The sequence below is a fragment of the Pundamilia nyererei genome, unplaced genomic scaffold, assembly GCF_000239375.1.
Source record: "Pundamilia nyererei isolate P.nyererei 1_Seehausen unplaced genomic scaffold, PunNye1.0 scaffold00258, whole genome shotgun sequence".
NCBI classification, from domain to species: domain Eukaryota; kingdom Metazoa; phylum Chordata; class Actinopteri; order Cichliformes; family Cichlidae; genus Pundamilia; species Pundamilia nyererei.
Window position 1 is genome coordinate 640555 of NW_005187659.1, and position 19752 is coordinate 660306.

Below are 19752 nucleotides of genomic sequence, written 5' to 3' on the forward strand. Positions count from 1 at the left end.
ATTTTGGAAAAATGTAATTTATCTATATTTATATCTTATTACCACCAATCTATCGCTCCATATTCTTCTTCAGGGTGATGTTGAGAGGGATGTGAGGGCTGGGGTGGGAGGTGGGTGGGTGTGGGGGTGCTATCCCAGCTGTCATAGGGCAAGAGGCGGGTACACGCTGAACAGGTCACCAGCCTGTCGCAGTCTAACACATTGTTGCAGCTTGTCATGGTGTAGCTAATTTCAATACATCATCATTTATTCTATTGTAGAATTGAAAGCTGGCAGGTAAATGTAGCTAAATAAAAAGCTCAATGTTTCTCTCTAAATTGTAGAAGAATAGAGGTCTTAAGCAGTTGTTAAGTAGACGTAAAAAGAAAAACTATTCAAGTAAACTTCTTGAATATGTCCTTTAGTGCAGCACATGACTAAATGTGCTTATGCATTTCACGCTGAATCTGTTACTGCAACCCTCTCCAGGTGCACATTGGCCTTGCTGTTGACCATGAAATCTCCAACCTCAGCTCTTTACTTTCTGCTGGTGATAACTATGAAAGCTTGTAGATGCTTTCATGAACCCTGATGTGGGCCTACTCCGTGGTATGCATGATAAGACTTTGGTTGTGGTATAATCTATTTTATGCCAGCTTTATCATACAGGCCCCCTGAATGAGCCTGCATAGTTTTGCTGAAAGTGCAACAATAACACACCTTCAACACTCTATTCCCCCTCTATCTCTGAAGGGATGAGTGTTAACAGACTATCTCACAGAGATCAAGTTCCAAACTACACTATCATGCCTAAGAAAAACTCACAGAGCAAGATAAAGCTTGCAGAGTAGATACATTTACAAAGAGTTTTAAAATTTTCACAGTAAGATTAATTACTTACACACTGACAGCTAAACTTTGAAAAATATATATTCAATCTCTTTAACAAGCTACATATACAAAGTTCAGTTTCTTTTTCTTCTCTTATGCTGTGTGACGCGGTTGGTCAAGTTTTTGGCACCCGGTAAATAATGACAGGAAGTGAGTTCATTGTGTGGAGGAGTAAAACTCTTAGATTCTTTAGAAACAGACCACTGCCATCTTGGTGAAGTGAGACAGAAGGTTTCCTGTCTAAGCACACCTTTTCTTTCTTCTTCACTTCCTTGTTTTCTTACATACATCCCCCAGATCAACAGTAGTTATTGCTGTGTTGTGTATGAAGAAAATGATAGGTGGAATAGGAAATACACTTTTCACTGGAGATCAGAATTTCCCTTGCGTTTAAGACCCTCATCAAGATTTGAAGAACATGTGTGTGGGAGGAGGGAAAGAGACACAGCTCATGGTTGCAATTTAAAGATGCTTTTTTTAGACACTCTTAAATGTGGGAAGTCAAAGTCATTGAGCCTCGGGCGTCTGTGGGAAGGCAAGCCTGAGATCTGGGAGAGAGGGAAGTTTAGATCTCCTGATGGAATTCTCTCACTTTCAACCAAGAGGGGCTTTTGGTTTTCAGGGGGCCATAGGTTTGTTGAAAGTTAGGAATGCTTATTTACATTAGCCTGATTCAGTCTGTCACAGTAACGAGGGAGGCATACAAAGTTAATCTGCAGGAAACTGCACATGCAGCCCACACCACATGCAGTTCCCTATAATGTGGGAAACTTGAACCACATGACGCTGTAAATACTGGAAGAAGTCCTGGAACAAAACCACAGATTATAGTTTAACCAGGGGGTAAAAGTCAAAAACGCTAGTGTGATCTTGCTACTTTTTTGTGTGTTCGAGGAAAAAGAGAAAGAGATAGTGTGAGGAATAAGAAAGTTAAAAAAAATAAAATAATAATAAAACAACTAAGACAGAGACAAAGTATGCTTATAATGGTGCAAAGTGCATCTTAGCCTTTCTCACTGGTTCCCAGAGTCTGAGCCAGCTGGATGGTAACTGTCAAGTCTTTGCTAGACAGCTGCCCTCCAAACTGATTAGAGAGAGCTGGCTCACTTCACCATTGAGCAACCATTGTGCTCCTTTGTTCAGTCTGAGCTTGGTGAAAATTTGAAAGCACAAGAAAGGTTGCTTTGGTTCAGCTTTTCACTGTCTTTTCTATGTTTGGGATATCAAATGTGAGCAGACAATCCATCCTTGTGAATGACTGATGTCTGTGAAGTTAGTGTACCATGTGTCGGTAAACACAGAAGATAAATTTGGAAAAAATGATGCAAGTTTTTGAATTTCCATATTCCTAAAATGTTCCTTCAAAAAAATGAATTTGACAGATGTGACAGCTGACCAGTGACATTGCCAAAAAAATATCAGTTGAGTGCACGGCTTTTAAAAAGTCGGTGAAATGCAATCTACCCATCTGTAAAGGGGCCAGGCTAGTCTGTCCTCGTCAGAACAGAGCACAATGAAAAAGAGCATCAAATCAGCGTGCTAATTCACAGTAAATCCTCTTAAAAGACTCTGTTCCTTCCTGTCACTCACACACATACAGAGGTCACAACCTCCAGAGTGTATGGCTACAGAAGTTTTAAAAACCAGAACGAAAATGTCACAGTCCAGCCACAGGTCTCAAGCTGTAGCATAAGAAATCAGATACCCCACAAAATGGACCTGCTGCAGAAAAAGCACAAAAGGGGGTTCAAAGACACAGGCATGCAGATGAGGCATCTCAGTGGAGTCATGTTGAGTAAGGGAACATAAGATGTACTGATGTGGAGGTCACCCAGGCTTTGTCTTAGAGAGCATTTCTTGGCACAATTGGGTTGTGGCAGGTGGTGAGCAGATTTTGTTACCTGCACAAGAAAGCTATCATGCACCTGGGTACAATCGTCAGCATTTAACTGAATTTTAAGAAAGTGACTGAACTCAATGTAAACAATTTCTTCAGTCTATATGTACTCACAATAATCACAAAACACATTTGAAACAGTCGTCTGCATACCTGAAACCCCACAATACATAGCAATGTTGTAAAATTGTATATTTTATTTTTTGCATAGAACTAAAAAAGGATTTTTGTGGAATAGAAAACTAATCTTATGCTTGAAGCAATGGCTCCTCGCATGATTCTGTCCAGCACTGTTGCTATCAGTGTGCATGGTTGGTTTCAAGTTAGCAAATCAGATTCTGTGTTGGTCAAGCTGTGTTATCTGGGCTGCTACGGTCCACCAGTCCACCCATTCCGAGCTCTTAGTGGGAGTGCAGTTTCCATGCAGTCATGAACTATAAAGGAGTAGTCATGTTGTCCCCTCGCAGTACTGTGGGAAAGTGCAGCTCTTGCTTCCTCTGCTTATTTGGACCAATCTAGTTATAAATGGACATTGAAAGCAGGCAGCCCTAGAAGGACAGCCCAGAGCCCTTTAGTCACATTAGCCTCTTTAATATTGCCTATCTCAAGAGACCAGAATTCCAAGAGAGAGGTGCTGGGGGGCACAGATTTTTCCATTCAAGAGAGTGGGAAAAAATTCACCACTATGTTTTCAGTGTATGTTTAACTTGAGATATTTACAATAGTAATTTAAACTGTCCAAAACACGTAGTCCCCAGAGGCCTGGTCAGAGTTCTAATTTGCTTTTTTTTTTTTCTTGATTCCTCTTTTTTCCCCATAGCCTTCCTCTTTATTTCCAGTGAGAAGGAAAACTTGTAATATCAGAATATTTTGAAACAAACTGTGCCTGTTACACAATTATGCTGCCTCATACTGCAACTCCATGACAAAGTTTTAAAACCAGACCTTATTGTGCAAGTTACATTCCAGGGTCTACTAGATCACCACAAACATATTCCATATCATTCGATTACAGACCTGCTGAGGTCAAAGCACTCACAGAGGAGCTTCATTGTTATGTGTGGTGTCAGATCAGAAGCCAGTGGGAGGAGACAGAGCCGGTCCTGGTCTGCGTTCCTGGCTGAGGTTCAGATTGGACCCACAGCTGCACAGCAGGGTCGTACAGAATCCTGGCCTGAGCTGAGCCCTAACAGGTGCTGTGTTATAACTGTCTTGAAACCCCTATCTAAATGTTGATCCCCTCTTGCAGACGCCGATGGAAAGGCACTGTCTTTAGCTTGCTATTAAACCCAATCCCAATCTGTGACCAAAGCAAAAACCAGCATCAGGTCAGGCCTCTAGACAGTCACTAAAGGCAAGAAGGTGAAGTAAACATTCAAGAAGAAAATCGATGCTATGGCAAAGAGCAAATAATCATCCTTATTCTGGTCTATTAACTTGTACTTTGAATTCCAATTATTCTATTCCACTGATAATCTCACAACCACCTCTGTTGTCTGTCTTCATATAGTCTTTAGTGCTTACAGTCTGACTCACTCAAATTCTTATTTAGCAAATTTCCATTACAGGTTTCGAATAAGAAAAAAACCCAAAGAAATTGTCCAGTCTACTCGACAAGCCTTTGCTATGCTCTAGAATTAGTTGGATGTAGTAGCTGCAGCTGCCAGTGTCGCTCTGTCCAGTCTGGCGTAGAACTGCATTATACTTTTAATGGGTGATTAGTGTCAGATATCTGGCTGTTGCAGCCTGGGCCTCAACTGTGGGAAATGGGCATGGTGGTTACACCTGATCCAAGGCTCAGTTTAGAGTTTCCTCTTGTCTAAAGAGGAACAGGATGATCTAACACACACAAAACCCAAATTAGAAGGCCAACACTACAAAATGATTAATTACGATAAGTAAACCTCTACCAACTCACTGCTTCTTCAAGGGAGCATAAAACACATTTTTACCTGAACATTTTTTCCAGTATCCAGTATCACACTTTGACTATATGGCTCCGTGAAACTGAAGAGGCAGGCCAGATTCATTGTATGAATGCTGCAGGATCAGGTAGGTAAGGTGTGTTCACTACCCAGGTTGAATTCACAGTTCGCAAAATTCACAAAAACAGCTTCAAAGAGTGATATTTCACTCACTTTTTGTTGTAAAGAAAACAGAGAGAAACATCAAAAAGTTAGTCCTATTGTGTCACAAAATATTTCATTAATGAGAACTGTTTTTAGGGACAATGCTACATACCACAGTTAGTAATTTACTACTCTAGCCTAAGGTAATTTGCAATTCCTTCTTCAAGATGGACCTTAAGAATACATAAAAATGAGAAACACATTCACAAGTAATAGGAAACAGTCTACTCTATACATTCGAAGAAGTGTTGTTTTTTTTTCTTTAACATTTGGGTCTTATTACAAGAATGGGTTCCTTTTTTTTTTAAATTATTCTGTACAAAGAAACAATAGCTCAAGTATTCTGGTTCCACTTATCCCCAATATCAAATTTACTTGGATTTGGCTTTTCCATTTTTATATTCTGCAAGGGCTTGCAATCTGAATCCCCCAATGGCTCCCCCACATCAGTGGACTGTATTGGCATATGAGTGATGAAGACCATGTGCAACAGCTCTGAAAAATCATTGCCACCTAATCACCTTAATGTTGCACAACAGCCTGCAGCTGTTTGAGAACACTGGGTGATGAAAACAGCTGAAATGCAGACATTTACATCTGGTTGTGCAATAAATCAGTAGACATAGACACTGTTTTCCGTACTTTATTTCTCTATTTGTCTTTGGGCTTTGTCTTTCTTCAGCTCTGTGTGTGTGTCTCTCTTTCTCTCCAGTCCCGGTTCTGGCACAGCAGCATGTGAATGATGCCCCTTACCACAGCTAAGAGCAGTGGGTAGACAGCAGTCTGTGTGACGGCTGTGGTGTCCTCTCTAAGACAAAGGCAACTTGGCAGGCTGTTGGGCTGCGGCTGGATCAAAAAGGCCTTGTTTATTGGACCTCTCCCTCTTTGCACTCATCACTGTGTGTATGTGTGTGTGTGTGTGTGTGCATGCATCCGTGCTCGCTTGTGTGTCTGTGTGTGCGTGCGTGTGTGTGTGTGTGAGACTGCAGTCTGAAGTGTCTGAGACTGGTTCACTCCTCGAAGACAGGAACCACTCAGACCACACACAGGGCCTCTTCAGGCACCACAAAGGAGAACCAGAACAGAGACTGACACACTCACTATGCATATGCTATCAGTGTGACTTTTTTATTCACTCAGTTTCTTTCTATATTAATTTAAAAGACAAGACAGGATGTATTTTTCTCACTGTTGACATGTTCACAATTTTAGGCTTCAAAGTCTTTTTTGTCCTGTTTCTTTACTCCAATCCCTTCACCAACTCACAGCCTTTTTTCTTTGATTTAACTACAGTGTGCTCACTCACAAAAATGTTCTGCTCATGTGATGTGTTTTCCCATGGTGCTAGGACTGGAATGTGTGCCTTTTAAAGGTGATATATATTTGCTATTATGCTGAGAGCGAAGACCTTCATTTCTGCGATACAGATAGAAGAGCAAAGCCAAGGCTGAAAACCAGTCCCTGGGAGAATTACTCTACTCTGGGTGTAGGGATGATATGTGACATTCAGACAGAGGACCAACAGTGGTGAATCGTATATAACAACAGCATCAGGCAGTAAGTGGTATGCAAGAAAATGAATTAGTGTTTTTAAGAAACTGAGCATGATGAGTAATAAAGATAAGCTGATAGAAAATCATGTATAGACAGGTTGCTATCTTATCCTACAATCAACCGTTGAGTTCCCAGAGATTCACTGGCACTGAAGGCTGACACGTGCAGTACAGCTCTATCTTGTTATTAAAGATAGAGCTTTGGAGAAGAAGAAGAGAAAAAAGAAGGACAGAAAGAAGAAGAAGAAGAAGAAGAAGAAGAAGAAGAAGAAGAAGAAGAAGAAGAAGAAGAAGAGTTTTGGGCACCTTCCCTACCGTTTTTCCTCTAAATGTTATGTGTTTGAATAGCAGAGCGTATGTATTCTCCCACATCCTCCTATCTCTGCCCTTGATTCCCACGGTAAGCACAAGCACTGATGGGAAAAAACCAAAAACCAGGGACACTAAAATTCCAGGATTCTTGCGGCCTGCATCAATCTGTCAAAATTTAAAAAGGGGAGGAAAGATGGCTTTTTGAAGAGAAAATCCTCATTTTCAGTGTTAGTGTTTAATGTCATATATTTAGAGAGAGAAAAAACAAAATTGGCACCTATATAATTATTTCTTGTGCTGATCTTTGTTACGTTCGATGAAATTTTAGTGCAGGACTAGAATTTGTGTGAGTAATAATAGTCACTTTTATTAATCTGTCTGTGCATATCAAATTATGTAAAGTGGTGGTGGTTTATGTAAATTGCTGTACAGATATTCCACAACGGTGCTCTGAAACAACTATGCTGTTGGAAGAGTGAAAATCCAAACACATGGATATTGAACTGTAACTGAACTTTTGGAACCACGCGGAGCAAACTCTTCAAGTTGTTTCTGGTATTTTTATTGTATTGTTTTGTATCTGCTGGCCTAAGTTTTCTGGTGTAGCATCTAAATCTGTATACTGACTGTCCCCGCCACTAACACATGACCCTACGCTGTGTCACTGCATCATTCCATGTTTGGCACTGATCACCACCTGCACTCATGTATATATCTTTCTACGTAGCACTCTTAATTCTTATTCCTACTTTTATTTTTTTCATGTCTATTTAAGTGCTATTTATGGCACTATGTTTGCACTGAAGCACCGCAGCAATTTCCTAATGTTGTAAACCTGCTCAACATTTGGCAATAAACCCCTTTCTGATTCTGATTCTGATTCTGTACACACAACTTCAATGTTCCTATAACTGACTTCATAACATGTATGTATGCATGTTCTGTCTCATCTGAGTTTTTCTTTAACACGTAAATTTTTTTCAAGATGGGTACCTGTTCTCCAGGATAAGTTGGGATTGGGGTGAAGGGTGGGTGGGGCAAGTTTGATTTTTTTTTTTATCAAATATGGAAAAGTTTCTAAACTGGAGCGAAGTTCTCACAAAGTAAAAGGATTTTCATGCATGTTCACTGAAGGCCACTGAGCACTCTTATCTCCCCCTCATCGATCCAAAAGTGGAGAGCAGTTTTTTTCCCACACACTCTTCACTCAGCAGCCTAAACAAACACATACAAGCTGCCATCTGCATGTGGAACAGGAGATTTAAGTTAAGGCACACTGAGAGGTCATTTGCTCTCACCTCAGTGCAGTGACCTAGCTTTGATATATCTGGAAAAGGAAGGAGAGGCATAGACAAGGATGAATGTAAAGAGCTGGACGTGACTGAAAAGTGGAAAATATTAGATATTGCAAGGTGCCAGGCTGAGTGACTAAGCCATAAAGCCAGCCCTTGGTACAAACAAAGCATGTGTTTCTGTCATCAGGAGGATTGCGTGTCCTGAGTGCCTGTCACTTTAGGAGTTCTTGTTGCTTTGAACAAGTCTATGTTTGGGCTGCAGTTCGCTGTAGAACACAGATGAAACAGGTTGCAGCCTTGTTAAAGCAGGGGTGGATCTTATATAAATCACACATGTGTGTAGAAAAGACAAAGCATCCAAATAATGTCAAATCCAGACTGTGTAACAATGGAAGCCCCACCTGTCCAAAGACTTCAGTCAACTCAGTCAGGGTTAAACTTATTCTACTATTTCAATCGCTCTGCAAGAGAAAATTGTTCATAACCTTGTAGAATTGCAAATGCAAGGTCAGTTGCTTTTTTCCCCCTACAAAGTCTCGTGCTTTTACCATCAGTCATCCACTCAGCCCTACTCCAAGAAATGACATGCTGGAAAATTAATCTTGCAAGATTTGTGCTGAGGGAAAATCCAAGGAAATCCATACATTAGTCACCTAGGCCTCTTCAGTACAATCACAGGAAATACTTTCTGGTTTCAAATGTTTTGCTGATGTTTTGCAGTAAATGCCAAATGTAATCATTTTCTAAATAGTGCTTTCCATTCGTACATTCAGCCTTGATTTCTGCAACCACAAGGGTGATGGTGCCTAATTGTGGTGAATAAAAAGTGGTTAGTTCTGTTAGGAAGTTGTAACAGATCCACAGTTCTGTACTTCTTTAACTCTTGCTTATTTGTTAAGATCACTCCTGAAGAATGGGAGATTTTATATGTATAGGGAATTTCTGTCCTTTATATGAGATCTGATTCATATATACATATCCTATGTAAGATCCCATGTAAAGGGCAGAAATTCCCTACATGAGGGGGTAGGCTTCCATGCCCTTATTTGCAACCCCCTTACTCCCATGCCTCAAGCCCCACTGTGATTCTGTTGACCCTCTTCCTTCGTGTGCCCCTGAGGCTGCTCTTATTGTACTGTGAGGGGCTTTAGAGCTTCCTCCGCCCTGTTTGTACTCCAGGAAACAGGGGAATTAAAACAAGCTGTTGAAACAGCACTTTCATGGGAGCACAAGTCAGGACCCCCAGGATGGCCCTTCTCATACAGTATATGTGGGAAATCCAGCTGAAAAGTTTACTGCTCAGCAGGAAGAAGTCTGTGTCCCATATATTCACAAGATTCTAAAAATAGATTTAATTCCAATATGGACCAATTGCCCAATCACAGTATATGACAAAAACACATGCAGCATGTATAACAGAATTTAGTGGTCTGGGCCAAGTGAAGCAAAATCATCTCTGACAAAACACTGGGAAATGTGTGAGTAACATATTCTATACCGCTTATTACATAGTACTTGTTTTACTGTCGTAGCACATCTGAAGGCATGTTTTTGTCAAAGTGCATGTGCGTTGGGCACAAGAATAAGGAAAATAAATTAACTGGCATCCACCAGTTTGAAACGCAGACATTTTCCTAGTAATTACGTCCCATAAGGGAGCCAATAGTGCAATTAGGGGTTAGTACAGAGCAGAGTGTGGACCACATCTGGGCTCCCTCAGGGACTTCGTGTCTCAACATGTTCTCCAGAGTGTGAGAACCTCAGCCGCTAAGCACACCTAAAGACACAAAGCTGCTCCAAATACAGGACCACATCATGATTTTACATGACACATTTTACAGTTAATTTTAGAGTTTAATTTAATTTTCCACTTGTTAGATCTTTTTCCAAATTTCTCACATATTTATAAAGTTTCACTGGCACACCAGAAACAGTTTTATTTTCATGGCCATGTAGGCAGGATGCCATGGCATGGTGAGAAGCCTCCAAGAGATGAGATCTCATGACACACGATGCAGTCATCACAGGACTTTTTTCTATCAAACAACGGGTGGTTGCAAATCTTCTTTTCTTCACTATAGCAGCATGTGCCCACGTCGCACCAAACTGCCAGAAAGACCCTTTACTTTGCTGATGGTGTAATTACTCCACATAATTACACCATTTACATGTGAGCAGCACAGACAGAAGTTCAAGGATCTTAAAACGTAGCTTAGATCCTAAAAAAAAGCCAAATATTCCAAATATAAATGTAAAATAAATAAATAAATTATTGTTGTTTCTGGAACAAATATGAAGAGTCGAATAGGTGACTTCTGTTTTCACTGGTGAGCCCTGTAGTTATCACTCTCTGTCCTGTAATCTGCTGTCCACTCTACCTTCTACAATTGCTTTGATGACGGTCAGAGCCACAGCCCAGGAAAGTGTGACAGTCGCCATTAGTTCTCCATATTCACGCCAACTCCCACCTCCCCACCCAGCTTTGGTGGTGGAGGGCTTGCAGAGCCTAACAGCTGCTTCTAAATTAGAGAGTAGAAGAGAACACAACAAGACTCTGGAATGTCTGGATTGTCTAGATTGCCTTTCTCCTCCAAAGAGTCCTGGGAAGATGACTAAAAGTTTGTGCCAGGATGCTGGATAATCCAGCACAAGAAAGTTATGCATAATATCTTCTTGACCTCATAGCATGCCTTTAGAAATGCCAGATGGCTTAGAAAAATTGGGGGGCCGCATACCATAAGCAGGCAATGAATACTGGAAGATAACTAAATGGCATGAACAGAGGAATTGAACATGTCCGTTATTTGTGACAGGCTGATGGTGTCTGCCCCAGGCCCAGTAATCAGGTCAGCCTGAGGTGAAACCTCCTCTGTCATGCATTATCACACTGCCTTCATTTGTTGCTGGGGAGACAGTGACCAGGTCATTGGGGTTAGTGTGGCCAGAAGCATAGTTGTAAAATTGCCAGCCTCAGTAATGATGTAGTTGTGAGTTAGGATAAATTTGCTCTACACAGCCTGGTATCCAACTAGTAACACTAGTAAAGAAAAAAAAATGTTTTAGAAGATGGCTCCAGACAGCAAAACATTTGTCATGGAATTGATAGAAAGTCCACAAGAGAGGAAATAGAGTTGGCGGAACGAACTTGACTGAGTGGGTGGAGGATGAGTGGGTTAAAACAAAATGAAGGGAGAGAGTGGGTTGATCAGTAGTGTCTGGACAGCTATTTGAAGAACAGTGGATGGAGTTGAAGAAGATGAGTGGGAAGGAAGAAAAAAGGGATCACAGCACTGAGAGCAAAAAGATGAAACATTCATAAAAGCTTACGAGCACAAGCTTCTAGATAGCGAGACGGATGTTTGATCCAGCTGTCATGCTTGTTTTCTCCTCCCCCTGCCACAGACTGGCATGCTGTTTTTCTTCAATATGTTTTTCTTCAATATGTTTTAATAAAAGTGGAATTACTGCAAGCCCTCTTTCCTCTTTCCTCTGGCCCTACATGTTGTGGTGTGGAATGTCTACTGCCATCACCACTCCTTTCACTGAACCACAACCAAGCTTTTCTGAAATGGCCTACTTGTTCTTTCAAACTTGAAAGCAAAAGAATAAAGGTAACATGACACCAATAACTTGAATTGAAATCCCAATATTATTAAAAAGATAACATGGTTTTAATTCACAGGTATATTTCAGGAGTCTATCTCAATAACACACACTTAAAGAGGCTGTGACAACAATGGTTTTAACAGATTATGATGATGATTCTATCTCAGCAATTATTTATGGTGTGTTTGAAAGAAACCAGAGAGTACACAACAGTTCTCTGCAAGTTATCTTCCTATAGCGGGATAGCTATCCTTCACCCTCACAGCACTTAAGCTGTATTGACCCCAGACACTTCACTGCCCTGTCTTATTTTTGTACTACCTTTCTTATCATTCAAGTGTGTCCCTAAACCAGACACAGAGTGCGAAAGGAATGTCCATGCACCTTTAAATCCATTTCCAGACTTCATCCCCTATCTTGACTCGATGCTTGCTTTCTACTCCCTATGAATACCCAAGAGCTTAGGCAGCCACTTTTAATAAAGTTCAGCAGCTGTTGCAGAGTGCAAGTGTGAAATCTTTCATTTGGTCTAGTTTTGCTCCCCAGTCAACACAATGTGACAAAGATGAAGATGATGGGAGTTATGATCTCATATGTAATCTCACACCACTTCAGTAGACTTGGACAAAAGGGCCAGGGGGCTTCCATCATGGTCTGGCGATCAGAGACTGCTTGGCCAACAAAGCAAATAGCCCTGTTGATATTGGCAGCAAGTCAGTTGCTGGTGCATCAGCATCATGCTGTAGAAGCAACCATGATAAACTAGGTCTCATAAAACTCATAAAACCAAAACTGTAAAGTTCAGTTTCAAGACCTTGGACAACAACATAGGAATGGAAGTAATGCCAGTAGGTTTTCTGATTAAGACTGTTGGATTCTGATTTGGGGGGTTTTAGCAAAAACTACTTGTTTAAGGCTATATTGTGCATTTGTGTCTGCAGCATGTGATAGATGATATATGGGGTTGGGGGGAACAGGGGGCAGGAGGGTAAGAAGCAACAGGCTAATTATCTCATTCTAGTTCTATCTGGTTGTAATTATACGTTAGTGGCAAACTAGAAATGTTACTCACTGGCTGCTGTTTTCATTGCGCACTAGGCAGGTTTAGTGTTTTCTCCCTGTTCTTTTCTTAAGGAAGATCCTGGCTCAGGAAGGCTCTGCTGGAACATGAAAAGGCACAGGTAGGGCTGTGGGTGCAGCCTCTTTCACCTCAGTGTGTAAGTGTGGGAACCACTCGGCTGCCAGTAGTGCATGAGTAACAAGCATCCTGAGGGAGTGTGGCGTAATCTCTTCTAACGCTCTAGTCTCTTCTCTTTCTCTCACTCCTGGAACACACACGTTAATTCAGAAGACTGAGTGCACTCACCCATTTAGCGCAATCAGCACGCATTTGCAAACAGCAATCTTCAAATGAAAGCTCTTTCCGAAATCACATATACACAGACATATTTGTAGTATAAACAAAGTCTCAACCTGGTAAATATTACCTTGTAGTGATTCCATTGTTGGAAAAAAGGATTGAGCTTTGATGATGAAGCCTGCATGATGAACTGGCTGGACAAATATGTTTAATAAATTTGGTGCTTGGCTTGGTTTTAGTATCTTCAAAGGAGAAAATTATACCACACAGAATTTAAGTGCATTCTATCAAGAAGCAGTTGATAATACAGCACACGTCAGTAATATCGCTGCCTACTGCCAGCTTGGGCAGGCTCCAGCTCCAAACACCAGTGTCCCATATCCCTGCAAATGACAAAAATGCATCAAAAATGGATGGAATCAAACATATGCATGATAAATGTATAATAAATAGGCAATTGACCACAAAATGCTCTGATATTAACTGTTGCATTCCCCATTCTCTTTAAATTTCCAAAGGGCAGAAATGTTTGCACTACTAATGAATATGTTTCGAATAGAATTAGCAAAACCATGTACCCAGGAAAATAACCAACATTTTGTTTTTTCTTTTTTTTTCTGAAATTGATCAAGTTATATTGATTATGACATATGGCGTCACCATTTTGTGAAAGGATGCAAAGGCATGAATATATATTGGTCTTCTAATACAGATTTTATAGAGCTGTGTTGGTAGGGTGATTGGGGGCAGTGGGCTGGCAGCTGTTGCTGCTGTGCGGGGGCCCTCAGGTCTCGGCCTACTCCTAATGGCCAAACCAGCTGTCGGAGTTCTGTCTGTAGGGGCGCAGGGCTTCAGGAGGCGGGGAGGGCATGAGAACTTCCACCCCCCTGTCCTGGGGGGCGGGTCCCCGCCTTGTCTGCCCTCCTCTGAAAGGAGGTGATTGATGGCGCAGGGTTGACACCATGCTTCCCCAACAATTGACTCAGGAGGGATAGAGGATGAACAGAGACCAGGGGACCCCTCCACGTCTTTCTCTTCTGGTTTTCAGAGGCTAATGTGGGATCAGTTGCAGTTATAATTCAGTCATTTTTCTCAATATGTCTTTTATTTGACATATTTGTCGCAGCATATGCCACACGAAGCACTTTTCAAGGCTGTCACCACATCGATTCTGCATAAAAACTCAGGTTATTTTCTGCTTTACTTGTCAGATTACATGGATTTGAACATGGTTTTGTAAAATGGCTGAAATGACCCTCAGCCTTTCGTTAAGATAATCCCACTTGTTGCAGCAGGCCTTCAGTGCCCTCTTCCTTGCACCAGATCAATAAATCCTGACAACAGAGTGAAGATTCATGGTGGACAGTGCTCTGGTCGTGTGTGTCAGGTCATCAGTGGATATCAGCCCAAAGTCTCGGCACCAGGGCTCACTAATACAGACCTGACCTTTTGCACTAAACCCCACGATCATCCCTGGAACCCTTTCAGCAAGTCCCCAACACCTCCGTTCTTCTTTAAGATTTACAGCCTCATGGAGGGAGAAAGGATCTGGAAGAGGGGGTTAAGAGAGGGGGGAAGAAGGAAGGGGAAGGGGGACACTGTCCAGCAGCTGCTCACAGTGGTCTTAAGTAGCTATTTCACACGGAAGCGCAGTCATAGTGCTCCGAATTCCTCCAGCTGGTCAGTCTCCAGCTACGTCTGAAACACATTCCTCCACATCAGTATCTATTGCAGACTGCTGTGTGGATGTAAATGCCTACAGAGACAGGAAAGGGACAAAAACTCTCTTATTATGATTAGTGACAAAGAATCCTGATCTTGGAAGATATTATTCAGACAAATCCTATAAGTTCTCTGTGTTTTGTCCTACTGGAGAACAATTTTACAAAGAAACATGTGTTTCAGAGAACAAAAGACTACCATAAGTAAAAATTCTCCTTCGTTCTTTCTGTCTGTCCTGTTCTCTGCAGAAACAAGACATGTGTACACATACGGGATTTAATAGCCGTTTAGAGAGCTTGTGTGAAAGTCAAAGACTTTTTCCCACAATCCAGTGAAAGATCCATCATTGACGTATGTTTACTTTAGGCAAAAAGCTCCAACCTTTAAGCCACTCTGTGTGCATATGTCAGAGAGTGGGTGGAAGGAATAAGAAGAATAGAATCAGGGTGAAAGAGGACACAGGGAATAACCTCTTTTTTTATGAGTGGTTGTTGGAAAATTATTAAATCGTGGACTAGAGGCGTGTAATGTAAGCAAGCAAGATGTCTTGTATATGGAGAGAGCCAAAAAACAAAACCAAGTGGTTGTAAAAATGTTTGAAATACATTAGATTAAGGGAGGGAGACAGAGCTAAACATTTTGACATGAGAACACAATGGCATTCAATATAAAAAAGAAGAAAAAATATAAATGACTGTTATTATGTAACTAGATTACAAGTAATATAGAAGTCAGAATAACTCCCGGGATATTAGCACAGAATGGGAGTACTTGGCTGATTTCTTCCTGTGCTAAAAATCTGATACAACAAATTAAAAATGGCAGAGCTATAAAGCAGCGCAGAATCCTGGAAAACTAAAGGAAATCCAGAGTTTTATTACTGTCTTCATAAACACTGCCTGTCTCAAATGTCTCTTTAATCTTCAGAAGCCAGCTCAAGTTTAAGATGAAGTAACCCTTACAGATAAAGATATCATACAATTATCAAGCAATAATAAAATCAAAATTCAGATCAAAAGCCTGAATCCTGTACTACAATTGGCCCCGACGTCTGTCTGTAGGGGGTCTCAGCTGCTGATTGGCCGTGACCAGTTTTGTAGAGGGGTTTCTAATCCTCCCCACACTCTTTGTGGGTGCTCTTTGGGCTTTTCCCACATAAATCAGTCTGGTCTGGGTGGTAAAGTCATCACGTCCCCTGTGTCCACACACACTGCCTGTTAGCACTCCTATCACATGGAGTGTGCTTGTCATGAATGGCCACCGAGTATGAAAGGATGATGGTAGCTGACCACGTTAAAAACTGTGGAAAGGCAAAGCAGAAATATAGACAAACATTTGATCGTTTAAACCTTCACTGAATACACCCACTGACCGAAAGTGACCCTTGCGTTTGATGACTGATGAAAACTTGTTTGTTTGTTTAGTTGGTGGAGGGGGAAGAGCAAAAGAAGAACTTTGTTACCAATTTAATTTAATTTTGTATATATAATGAGTATCTCACATAAAATTCTCCACTTCCTGCCCTCGTGCTTTATCTATCATTACCTGCCCCGCCCCAGTGTGTCACCTATGTCTATTGTAATTGTTTTTATGCCATGTCTCAAACGTTCCTGCATTGCACTTCTTGTGTTACCATCTTCGTGTGTGTGACTTCACCTACCTTTGTCTATCTAATTTTTAGGCTCAATCTTTACTACTGGATTCGATTGCCTAAACTGACTGATCACTCAAATTTGGGGTTGTTTTTTTTTTTTGGCTGAAAGTATAGTATGTCTTTTTAACTTTGCTTCTATGTCATGTATTTTTCATCTTTGAGTCACTTGTCAGCTTTTAGCATGTCTTCCTGTTAGTATGCATTTGTCTTTTAATGCCTTATGTAGTGCTAACTGATCTTTTAAAACTGTTCATCCTAACAATGTTGCGGAAGGTTTTTTGGTCAACGCCAGCACAGGAATATTTTTGTTGTCTGTGCAACCATCCACAGAGATGTTAAAGGAGTGTGGCAAATATGCAAAATCATCTGATCGTATCATTTGTAGCTCAGGTTGCTTTCCAACTTTGTGCAGCGCGGTGGTTCTTGAGCGTAAGTCTTCCAAGACCTCTTTTCTTCACTAACTGCTGTTAACTTCTATTGATGTCATTACTGTAGCTGTCCATAGACATTATGTATCAGCTTACATGTCCAAATTAGTTTCTTACTGGAGAACAAAGAAATACAATGAAAGATACTGTTTTGTGTGTTTGCTTTTTAAAAAAAAAAAAAAAAAATCATTTCAATAAATATTCATTTTGCACGTCAAACTAATAGATAACTTGAGCATATCTTTTTGCTTTTTGCGTACGGGTGGTCTTCACTTAGCTACATTTGGTCAGCTGACACTGCAAACGAACAGTATTATTCATATGTAATTGTGAATAAAGGCTTCTCTGTTGGCAGTGTGTGTCACAATAGTTCCAGGTATCCAAGGTTCTTAAATGCTCAAAGGGAGGAATTACTCAATACTTTGTACAGCTGAGTATACAAAAGCAGAAATATGCCACTAAAGATTGGTTTTAAAATAAATGTGTATATTAATTTCTCCTAATTAAGTGTATTACTGCTGATTCTTCAGATTTAGCTTTATTAACTATAAGCAGTGCTAACACAGTTCAAAGAGAAATCTCGCTCTTTCGCCAACAGAGAACAAAGTTATAAATCTTGACCTGTCACATCTTTGTTTGTGTGATTGGAGATTCCCCCTGAGTCCTGTGCGAGAACTTTGTCACCAGGGTTTCCACTCTCACAATTTCTACCGAATACAAACAAAAACACTGAGTTGTTTGTTCTGTTTATGAGTGCCTTTGTGCATGTGTGTGCTTGAGTAGAGAGGCGGAGTGTGACACCAACACGACAAGAAAAGGGTCTAGGATGAGCTAGAATTCATTAAAATTGTTGTTCAAATAAAAGTTCCATTTTCTCTTTCATCTTTAAAGCAATAAAGGGTCGTTCATATTTCCAGAAGGAAGAACTGGGACATCCATTTCTCCATTAATGGGATCAGTGAGAGAGTGTCTTTGCTTTCGGAACTCAAGTGGTGTTTATTGTAATCTTCTCAAACAAACCATTTTAACACAACTCTCCTTCAAAGTTGGCTAAGGCAGGTCTAAACTCCATATCAATTAATTTTCAATGAAAGACGAAATACTTGAAAATCATTAGAATAATAAAAGCAATTGTTGCACATTTTTCTATTAAATTAAGTGTTTGTGTTGTTAAGAGTTATTATAACTAGTTGTGTGTTCTTCAAGGAAACAAAAAAGATTATGATCTTCAACTTAGATCACGTTAAAATATTTAGTAATTATTCATTGTTTTATTTTATTCAAGTATTATTTTGATAGGTAACCAACTCACCACATTATGTTTTGTAGTGAAAGCATTATTAGGTATTAAGAAGCCAACAGCTAATTTCATGGGAAAGAAGTCCCTCAGTTTTTCAGCATAGTGAAGTACATGAGGCATTTGTAGACTCTGAGTTCACAGATAGCAGCAAACTGTAAATACAACTGCCTGACCCTGAGCACAATGAAAAATCTCTCCCTGGGATTTCTTCCAACTGGAAGCCAGTCAAAATACTGTCAACACCTGGCATAGTAAGTTGGGAGTCTGTCTACTACAACTGTAGGGTTGAAAGAAACATTTCACAGCCAGATGAAAACATAAAAACACAGGTTATTACACCCACTTGAAAAATATATGAACTCTGTTACACTTTCCTCTGTTTTTCTATCTAGTTTGCTCTTGCTACTGGAGGCTCAGCCAGAAATATAAATTACCAGTTGTAATACTGGATAATTGGGGGAGTTTCAAAAGGGGAATTTCAGCCGGTTAAAACAATGTCTATGTGCTAATTAAGAATATAAGACTAAGCCATTGTGTACAAAACGCTGAATCCAGCTATTGAAAACTTTGAACTGCCAAACTTTCATCCCACGGTCGTTGCCTAATGAAGCAGGTGTCTGTGAGGCTTAACAAGGTCTTTTGACTGACCCCCTATAGATTACGTCACACTGCAGCTCACAAATTTCACTCCAAACCACTATGCTACACTCATGGCTCTACCAATTCCTGTAATTTATTCAAGATCAGAAGCAGGAGTAGGGTGATGACGAGGGGGAGATGGTGGTGTAGGGCAGTGTGCTTGAATATTAGTGTGGTACCCTCCCCTGCAGAGAGAAACTGTGTCATAATGCTGGACTGCTTTTATGATTCAAATCAAGGCTATTGTCTCTGCAAGCAACCAGCTCCACTCTGTGCAAAAGAACAACTGAGGTACTATACACTGGCTGCAGAAAATGAGTGCACTGCCATAGACTGAAGAGATGCTGGCTAAATTGAGAGAGCTGCAATGAGAGTGAGAGCTCAGTTCATTACGCTGGCCAAAGGCATAACAGGAATGTCTACTGTCTATCGGTGTGCTACCATGTAAACACTATTCACTGTCTTATCTACAGTTCATCAACTCTAAACACAAAAACAAACAAGTAAGTTTGCACATGATTAGACACATTATGGTCTGCTGCCATATTACAGAGACTCCATCTTAATGCACGTAATGTGGGAGTTTTACATTTTGTTGTTTACGATTTGGATGTGGAACAAATATTTGATTTGGAGTTCATGCATTTATGCATTTATATATAGTACCAGAGCACTATACTTAATCCCAAAGTGCATCAGCCTGTTTTATGGAATACTATCAGGATGCAAAAAAGGAAAAAAAGAAAGAAAAGAAAAAGAAAACATATAGACTGTGTAAAGTCCACCAGCCTCCTTGTGTCTGTAAAAATACAGTCCCGTGTTTGTCTAGGACCTTTAGGAGAAACAAAATCATAGATTAACACTTTTCAGAAGATAGTGTTGATTTCAAAATTGAAGGGGTTATTCGCACAGTTGCAGTTGTGTAAGGTCTGTCAGTACAAAATGTCAAACATGCCAGGAAAGTTCTCTACTGTTTATAGTTTTAGT